Source organism: Oncorhynchus nerka, linkage group LG12 (genome assembly GCF_034236695.1).
Source record: "Oncorhynchus nerka isolate Pitt River linkage group LG12, Oner_Uvic_2.0, whole genome shotgun sequence".
NCBI classification, from domain to species: Eukaryota; Metazoa; Chordata; class Actinopteri; order Salmoniformes; family Salmonidae; genus Oncorhynchus; species Oncorhynchus nerka.
In genome coordinates, this window is record NC_088407.1 from 81,370,826 (window position 1) to 81,378,166 (window position 7,341).

Below are 7,341 nucleotides of genomic sequence, written 5' to 3' on the forward strand. Positions count from 1 at the left end.
CCATCCATCCATCCATCCATCCATCCATCCATCCATCCATCCATCCATCCATCCTGTAGCAGTATTACACAATGAGCCATCCATCCTGTAGCAGTATTACACAGTAACAGCCCTTAAGGGAGTGAACTTAAGCTAGCAGGGTAATTCAATGCCAGGATGGTCCAGCATAGTTGGATACAGATTTCAAAAGGTTTGCCAAACAACCTTTCCCCAAAGAACCTTTCAATGGATTTCAAAAGGTTTGCCAAACATCCTTTCCCCAAAGAACCTTTAAATGGATTTAATTTAAAAACCGATCCAAAACATCGTAAAAATCGGTAATGAAGGTAATGGCCACTTTCTATTCACAGACTGTATTTATTTTGATTTTTCCCAGCTTTGAGAAATATAATATTAGATGCCTTTTAGAAACTCCAGGCAGCAGAATACATGAATGTCTAACACTCCTACAAAAGAGAATACATTTATAACTTGTGTTAAGAGGATTTGACAAATCCTTTCTATTAAGCTCTGAGAGAAACATCTTCATGATTCAATGAATATTGTGATTTTTAGAGTGAGTGAGTGAGTGAGTGAGTGAGTGAGTGAGTGAGTGAGTGAGTGAGTGAGTGCGCGCGTGCCTGCTCCTCTGAATGCTCCTCTCGTTGTGTATGTGACTATGTGTGTACAGTACCAGTCAAAAGTTTGGACAAACCTACTATTTCAAAGGTTTTGAAGTTCAACAGAAGTTGGGTGATGCAACAGGACAATGACCCAGAACACAGAAGTATATCAACAACAAAATGGCTTCAACAGAAGAAAATATGCCTGCTGGAGTCGTCCAGTCAAAGTCCTGACCTCAAACCTGATTGAGATGCTATGGCATGATCTCAAGAGAGCAGTTCACACCAAATATCCCAAGAATATTGCTGAACTGAAACAGTTTGGTAAAGAGGAATGGTCCAAAATGCCTCCTGACCGTTGTGCAGGTCTGATCCGCAACTACAGAAAACATTTGGTTGAGGTCATTGCTGCCAAAGGAGGTTCAACCAGTTATTAAATCCAAGGGTTCACATACTTTTCCCACCCTGCACTGTGAATGTTTACACAGTGTGTTCAATAAAAAGGTATAATTGTTTGTGTGTTATTAGTTTATGCACGCTGTGTTTGTCTATTGTTGTGACCTAGATGAAGAACAGATCACATGTTATGCCCAAATTATGCAGAAATTCAGGTATTTCCAAAGGGTTCACGTACTTTTTTTCTTGCAACTGATATCAATCATTGGTTAGTTCTTCAGAGACCAACTAAGTATATTAACTTATGAGACAATATTCAGCTCAGGTCTCATGAGTCTCCACCGTTTCTTGGAGACAAATTGAATTCTGAGAGTACATGGAAGATGGATGGTGTGAGGGGAGAAAATAATCACTTCCTAAGGCGATACCCAGTTCACCCTATTAGGAGACAATAAATACACTTAATGTAAGAACAATATAATAATAATAATAATATAATATATATATATATGCCACTTGAACACAGCTATGGCCCCTTGCTGCTGGCTCATTAGGATAATGCTACAGTAATGATAATGCACTACAGTCGGCTGGCTAGAAGTAAGAGACTGCTAATGGTTGATTAGGTAAATGACCTAGCCAGCTAGTAGCTACAACTTAAAAAGCTTTATAGAAGAATGTGAGTGATATGCATATCAAAAGAGGACAGGGATGAAAGCATAAGAGAATGGAGCCAGAAGTAATAGGCTAAGTAGATTTGATTTGTTCAGGTTTGCATTGTGGGTCAATGCCTCCCTCTGGTGGACTATGGCATAAATGACAACATTAGTATTTATACGGGAAACGAGAGTAAGAGGAGTAGCAGTAGCAGTAGTAGTAGTAGCAGGAGCAGTAGTAGTAGTAGTAGTAGTAGCAGTAGAAAAGTATGTGTAGTGCAGCAGCAGTAGCAGTAGCAGTAATAGTAGCAGCAGCAGCAGCGGCAGGTAGCAGCAAATGCAGTAGTAGTAGCAAGCAGCAGCAGCAGCAGCAGCAGTGAGCAACAGCAGCAGCAGCAGCAGCAGCAGCAGCAGCAGCAGCAGCAGCAGCAGCAGCAGCGGCGGCGGAGGCAAGATCCGCCAGCAGCAGCAGCAGCAGCAGCAGCAGGAGCAGTAGCAGCAGCAGCAGCAGCAGCAGCAGCAGCAGCAGCAGCAAGCAGCAGTAGCAGCAGCAGCAGCAGCAGCAGCAGCAGCAGCAGCAGCAGCAGCAGGCAGCAGCAGCAGCAGCAGCAGCAGCAGCAGCAGCAGCAGGCAGCAGCAGAGTAGCAGCAGCAGCAGCCGGGCCAGCAGCAGCAGCAGCAGCAGCAGCAGCAGCAGTGGCAGCAGGCAGCAGCAGCAGCAACGCTTCAGCAGCAGCAGCAGCAGCAGCAACAGCAGCAGCAGCAGCAGCAGCAGGCACCAGCAGCAGCAGCAGCAGCAGCAGCAGCAGGTGGCAGCAGCAGCAGCAGCAGCAGCAGCAGCAGTTGGCGGCAGCAGGAGGGTGTCCCATCCTCAGCAGCAGCAGCAGCAGCAGCAGCAGCAGCAGCAGTGGCAGAGGCGCTGGCAGCATCCCAATCCAGCAGCAGCAGTGGCGGCGAGCAGTCAGCATCCCGTCCGAGCAGCAGCAGCAGCAGCAGCAGCAGTGGGCGGCAGCAGCAGCAGCAGCAGCAGCAGCAGCAGCAGCAGCAGCAGCAGCAGCAGCAGCAGCAGCAGTTGGCAGTAGCAGTAGCAGCGTTAACTGGGCAGCAGCAGCAGCAGCAGCAAAGTGGTGATCAGCAGCGTTAGATCCTCAGCGCTACAGCAGTAGCAGCAGCAGTAGTAGCAGCAGTGTAGTGGCAGGTGTCTTCAGTCCACCCGGGCAGCAGCTCAGTAGTAGCAGCAGCAGTAGTCTAGTCCAGCTGCTCAAACCTTCCTCCAACAGTAGCAGCAGCAGCAGTAGTGGTATGTGTATCCTAGGTGTCCTCCCTTTCTGTAATAGTAGTAGTAGAATTCTCTATGTCCCTATCCTCCAGGCCGGTAGCAGCCTCCATCCCGACGAATCATTACAGCTCAGCAGAGTGGCAGCAGCAGCCGAGCGGAAATGGAGGAAAACTGCCAGCAGCAGCAGCAGCAGCAGTGGCGATCCTTTTCCCATCAGTAGTATCTACAGCAGCCAGCTGGCGGCAGCTCTGCTGCGTTAAGCAGCCACTGGCAGCAGCAGTGGCTCTAAATTCCAGCAGCATCTAGCCTCTAACCAGCAGAAGCGCAGCAGGCGTGTCCCTCTGAATAAGCAGCAGCAGCAGCAGTGGTGGCCTCCAGCCTCCTCTCTGCAGATGACAGCAGCAGCAGCAGCAGCAGCAGCAGCAGCAGTAGTAGTAGCGTGTCCCATCCTCGTTTGCTAAGTCAGCAGCAGCAGCTGGCGGCAGCACTGGCTACCCTAGTGGTGCAGCTCCCCTCTCTCTCCAGATGAAAGCGGCAGCAGAAGGCAGCAGCAGCAACCAGTGCCAGTAGCAGCAGCTCCCAGCAGCAGCAGCAGCAGCAGCAGTAGTAGCGGAGACCTTCTCCTTAGTCCTCACCTCAGCAGCAGCAGCAGCAGCATCCAGCTGCGGCGGCGCTGGCTACGTCCCATCCTCTTCAGCCAGCAGCAGCAGCAGCAGCAGCAGCGGCGGCGTTGGCGTAGCAGTCTGAAAAAGTCCGGGCAGCTCGATCCAGCAGTCGATGTCAACAGCTAGCAGACCAGTAGCTCTTTCAGCAGCAGTAGTAGCAGCAGCAGCAGCAGTAGCGGCGGAGGCAGTCAGAATGGTCTTCTCAATCTGCCAAATCAGTCAGCGGCAAGACTGGCGATTCAACTGCAGACTGCTCTTCAGCTGCAGCAGTGGCAGGGTGTGAGGGCAGCAGCAGCATCTAAGCAGCAGCAGCAGTGAGCAGCTCTCAGTCCTTGTCTAGGGCCTAGCGGCAGCCTTAGCAGCAGGTGCAGGTGCAGGATCCTCCAGCCCCAGCTCTCCGCAGCAGTGGCAGCAGCAGCGGCAGCCACGTGGATTGTATGGCAGCACCTGACAGCAGCAGCAGCAGCAGTGGCAGCAGCAGCAGCAGCAGCAGCAGCAGCAGCAGCAGCGGTGGCAGCAGCGCAGCAGCGCACCACTGGCGTTAAGCCCAGCAGCAGCTCAGCAGCGGCTAGGTAGCAGTTCCTAGTTCTCGCAGCACACCAGCAGCAGCTTGGCTGCTGTCATAACTCCTCAGGATGGCCAGCTCCAGTCATTGCTATGCAGAGCAGCAGCACAGCAGGCGGAGGCGTCCTTTCCTCTGATGTCAGGTGGCGACCGCATTCTGCAGCAGTCAGCAGACAGCAGCAGGATGACGGTGTCCCAGTCTGAACCGGCACATAAGCAGCAGCAGCTTCCTCCCAGAAGGAGGCGTTCCATGATCTCAACCATCACAGCAGCAGCAGCGGTGGCGGTGTCCTCCCAGAGCGCTAAGAACTGGCGTGATCCTGGACAACGGAGGCGTGTCCATCTAACATCACAAGGGCCTGCTCTGCAGCAGCAGCTCAGCAGCATCCGTGGTGGTGAGGCGTGTCCCTATCCCCAGGAAGCAGCAGCAGCAGCAGCAGCAGCCAGGCGGTGTCAGGAGGCGTCTGGATTACTGCAACCCGCAGTTGGCTGGCTCCCAGCTGTGCCATTAAACCAGCAGCAACTCATCCAGCAGCAGCAGCAGCAGCGGCATCTGGTGGCAGCAGCCTTCAGCAGCAGCAGCAGCAGCACGGCAGCAGCCAGTCCCCTCCTCAGCTGCAGCAGCAGCAGCAGCAGCAGCAGCTACAAGGCATGGTGCTTGCCTCGGAGCTGTGAGGGCAGCAGCAGCAGCAGCAGCAGCTCCAGGTGATAGAGCCTAGTCAGCTCAACTGGCAAACAGCAGCAGCAGCAGCAGCAGCAGCGGCAGCAGCAGTAGTAGTAGTCCCTACAGCATCCGAGCAGCAGCAGTTCCAGCAGCAGCAGCAGCAAGCGGCAGGCAGCAGCAGCAGTCAGGAACAAACTCCCTCACAGTGGCAGCAGCAGCGGAGTCAATCACCACCTCTCCGGAGCAGCAGCAGCACAGCAGCAGCGGCGGCGGCAGCAGCATCAGTATCAGCTTTAAAAGCAGCAGCAGCAGTAGCAGCAGCAGCAGTAGCTGGAGCATCCGGGTGCAGCAGCAGGGCAGCAGCAGAGCATCCTCAAATAGCTAAAGTAGCCAGCAGCAGCAGCAGCAGCAGCAGCAGCAGCAGCAGCAGCAGCAGCAGCAGCAGCGGCAGCAGCAGCAGTCAGCATCCGTAGCAGCAGCAGCAGCAGCAGCAGTGGCTGCTGCTGTATAGTAGTAGCAGCAACAGCAGCAGTGGCAGCAGCAGCAGCAGCAGTCCACCTCAGTAGCAGCAGCAGCAGTAGTAGTAGCAGCAGCAGTAGTAGTAGTAGTAGTAGTAGCAGCAACAGCAGCAGCAGTGGCGGTGGCGAGCAGTAGCTCTAGCTCAGCAGCGGCAGCAGTAGCAGCAGCAGCAGGGCAGCAGTAGCAGCAGCAGCAGCAGTGGCAGCAGCAGCAGCAGCAGCGCAGCAGCAGCAGCGCCAGCAGGAGGCGTGTCAGCAGGTCTAGCAAGCAGCAGCAGCAGCAGCAGCAGCAGTGGCAGCAGTCTCATCCTCAGCAGCAGCAGCAGCAGCAGCAGCAGGAGCAGTAGCAGCAGTAGTAGCAGCAGCAGCAGCAGTCCATCTAGCAGCAGCAGCAGCAGCAGCAGTGCAGTGCTGTGCACCAGCAAGTGTCGCAACGAGCTAACTGCAGCAGCAGTAGCAGTGGCAGCAGGAGGCGTGTCCTGCAGCAGCAGCTGGGCAGTAGCAGCAGCAAGAGCAGCAGCAGCAGCAGCAGCAGCAGCAGCAGCAGCACCAGCAGCAGCAGCAGCAGCAGCAGCAGCAGCAGCGGCAGGCAGTGGCGGCAGGAGTGCAGTGTCCTACAGCAGCAGCAGCAGCAGCAGCAGCAGCAGTAGCAGTAGCAGCAGCAGCAGCAATAGCAGGCAGCAGCAGCGGCAGTAGTAGCAGCAGCAGCAGCAGCAGCAGCAGCGGCGGCAGCGAGTATCCTCAGCAGCAGCAGCAGCAGCAGCAGCAGCAGTAGCGAGTAGTCAGCAGCTCAAGCCAGCAGTAGCAGCAGCAGCAGCAGCGGCGTAGTAGCAGCAGCAGCAGCAACAGTAGCAGCAGTAGTGGTAGCAGCAGTAGCAGTAATAGACAGCATCAGCAGCAGCAGCAGTAGCAGCAGCAGCAGTAGTAAAGTAGCAGCAGCAGCAGTAGTAGCAGCAGCAGTCCGCTCCTCAATGCCAGCAGCAGCAGCAGCAGCAGCAGCAGGTGCAGAGGCGTGGTAGTAGCAGCAGCAGCAGCAGCAGCAGCAGTAGTAGCAGTTCCAGTCAGCAGCGGCAGCAGCAGCAGCAGCAGCAGCGGCGGCAGCAGCAGCAGGCAGCAGCAGCAATGCAGCAGCAGCAGCGGCAGCAGCAGCAGTTATTGCCGTTGTTGCAGCAGCAGCGGCAGCAGCAGTCCAAGCAGCAGCAGCAGCAGCAGCAGCAGCAGCAGCAGGCAGCCCAGCTCCCAAGCAGCAGCAGCAGCAGCAGCAGCAGCAGCAGCGGCAGCAGCAGTTGTCCCAGCAGGGCAGCAGCAGCAGCAGCAGCAGCAGCAGCAGCAGCAGCAGCAGCAGCAGCAGCAGCAGCCGGCGGCAGCAGCAGCGTTGCAGCAGCAGCAGCAGCAGCAGCAGCAGGTCCCTATCCTCAGCAGCAGCAGCAGCGGCAGATGTCCAGTCCCATCCCATCAGCAGCAGCAGCAGCAGCAGCAGCAGCAGGCAGGCAGCAGCAGCAGCAGCAACTGAGCAGCAGCAGCAGCAGCAGTGGCGGCGATAGAGGCGTGTCCTCATCCGGTCAGCAGCAGCAGCAGCAGCGGCAGCAGTCCCATCCTCAATCCAGCAGCAGCAGCAGCGGGGCGGCGGTGAGGCGTCCCATCCTCAACTGGGCAGCAGCAGCAGCAGCAGCAGCAGCGGCGGCAGCGGCAGCAGCGGTCCCATCTCAACCGCCAGCAGCAGCAGCAGCAGCAGCAGCAGCGGCAGCAGCAGCAGCAGCAGCAGCGGCAGTGGCGGCGAGGCGTCCCTTAACTGGGCAGCAGCAGCAGCAGCAGCAGTGGCAGCGAGGCGTGTCCATCCTCAAGCAGCAGGCAGCAGCAAGTGGTGATCCCATCCCTTAGTCCGGGCAGCAGCAGCAGCAGCGGCGGCGGCGGCTCCAGCAGGCCTAATCCGGGCAGCAGCAGCAGCAGCAGCAGCAGCAGCAGCAGCAGCGGAGGTCCCGTCCCATCCCCAAAAAG

At 56.1% G+C, this 7,341-nt stretch overlaps 2 pseudogenes; both read left to right on the top strand.

Moving 5' to 3' along the window:
- Nucleotides 1–2,002: 2,002 nt before the first annotated feature.
- On the top strand, nt 2,003–3,723 carry LOC135574138 (ras-interacting protein RIP3-like; annotated as a pseudogene).
- A 311-nt stretch (nt 3,724–4,034) lies between these two features.
- Nucleotides 4,035–7,341, top strand: part of LOC135574139 (uncharacterized) — a 154,636-nt pseudogene continuing 151,329 nt past the window's right edge.